This window comes from Lactuca sativa, chromosome 9 (assembly GCF_002870075.4).
Source record: "Lactuca sativa cultivar Salinas chromosome 9, Lsat_Salinas_v11, whole genome shotgun sequence".
Classification (NCBI taxonomy): Eukaryota; Viridiplantae; Streptophyta; class Magnoliopsida; order Asterales; family Asteraceae; genus Lactuca; species Lactuca sativa.
Window position 1 is genome coordinate 135,961,937 of NC_056631.2, and position 2,210 is coordinate 135,964,146.

The following is a 2,210-nucleotide window of genomic DNA, read 5'->3' on the forward strand; positions in this document are numbered from 1 at the left end:
TTGTCGCCATCAGAGGCATTTTCTGGAGATGGAGGGGGTGGTGAAGCTGGGGGTGTTGTGGTTGGGGTATTTTGAGGTTGATTGTGGGGTGGGGTAGTTTGGGGTGGTGGTTGTGTTTGGGTTTCGGTTTGTGGTGTTTCGGTTACGGGAGGGGTTTCGGTAACTGGTGGTGAAAATGGGTGGTGGTATAAGGAAGGATGTTGGTGGAATAGTGGTAGTGGGGATTATGGTCGGAATGGAAGTAGGAATGGTTGGAGGCGGTGAAGGAACCCGGGAATTATGAAGTTCCATCTCTGGGGTAGGGGACCGAGGTGGTGTGTTGCCTCGTTGAGGAGATTCGTCTCCTTGAGAGCCTTCAGAACCCGAACTCTCACCCTCAGAGTCACTGGAAGAAGAGGGAATTACAAGCTTTCGCTTCTGTTGAGTCTTCCTCCTCTTCGGCTGTGGGGACTGTGCAGCCTTCGGTTGTTTCCTCTTTTTGGGAGAAGGTCCCTTTGGAGCTTTGGACGCTTGCTTCCCTTTTTCTGCCTTTTTGCCCCTGTTGGTCGGTTTGTCTGCATCGTGAATCGACCTGAGCATATCCGGTGTCAGTTCCCTGGGACCAGTTGGCCTAAATTCCTTGATCGTCCAAATCAGTCTGCTGTCAGATGGCACGCCGCCATACATTGTCTCCGGGATAGAGCCAATGAAAGAAAATTTCGATGCATCTGAGACGATGATCTTCTTGGTATGGAACGTACCAATAGAAGACATCGATGCACCATCAGCAGTGGGAACATCAAACTTGTCCATGGCCCATCTTGTAATCAAGATCCAGAACCGGGCCAACGACACCTCAGAGTGTCGGGATGATGAAGAGAGGCTCTGGATGAGCTGTTGCCATAGGACCCACCCATAGTCCAGGTTAATACCGTTGTAGACCCCGTACAATATTGACATGAAGAGACGACTTGCACCGTCAGATCCTGAGCTCCTCTCTGACAAGCCCTTGAAAAGGACTGTAAATAGGCCATTCCACTGTGGCGGCAGGCAAGACTTTTTAAACTTGGCGACAGAGGTGAGAACCTCTGTGTATCCCATGTTGTAAAACATGCTAAACAACATCCTAACCGGAATCGTCTCCGGATGGACTCTTGAAGGATCAACGGCAAACCCCAACATGGTGCAGAAACGTTGGCGTGAAACGGAAGTCTTGTGTTCTGCAAGCTCGAAAAACACCCGGTCTACTGCCTTGTCGTAGTAAGCAGTCGCATAAACCTGCGATAGGGCCACCATTGGCACAATTTCAATTCTTGAGAGTGCAGGAGCAAGTTGGGAGTACTTCAAGCATTCTATGACCGGCGACATGTAGGAGTCGTACGCCAGTGGGTTAAGATCAATAACTAGACATTGTTATGGGCGGATGGGGAGGATCTGTGAAGTAGCATGAACAGAAGAAGATTCAGCCATTTTTGCAGGTATGAAGAAGATGATGAACAGGAAACGTTTTGGGAGAATTTGCTCTTTGGAAAATTTGGAGGCAGTAAAGAGGTAAAAGATGGTGTAGACGGCTTTTTATAGTGGGTGATAGGAGAGAGAAAAATCATTTCAAATCTCTTATGGAAATATGAAACGGGTTCTTGAGTGACAGATGGATGACAGTTGAGGCGTGCGATGATCACGTAGGAGAGAGAGTGTCAGATTCCTAGGATCACGCCGCCCAACAAGCGCCGTTTCAGAGAGAAAATCGTTTCCATTTCCACACACGCCTTTTGTGCCAGAGTGATGACGCTTGGATTTCGCACACGCGTCCACAAGAGTCAGTAAAAGCACAGCCGTTTCAAATTCACACGCGCCCACTTTTTACCGTCGTTTGAATTTTAATCCTTAGAACTCCCGCCGAGTCAGCAACCTTTTCGTCTTATCCTTTTAAATGATAGCTTTTGAATGAAATAGCCACATGGATTGTTTTTAACCACAACAACATAATTAACCACCGGGTAATGATACAGCCTGTAAAAGTTAGTAACGGAATTTTGGAAAATCAAAGATTTTCGTGCAAAGAGTGTAAAAGGAAAAGAAATAAAGCAACTCTTTTAAGGATATTCTGTGATGTCAATAATGACACGAAACTGATGATCCCGGGCACGAATCTCTTCCTTCAAGGTCAAGAGAGACCTCAAAGTGTTAGTGTGGAATCCCGTTGAATTACGATCAAACACTTATTAATA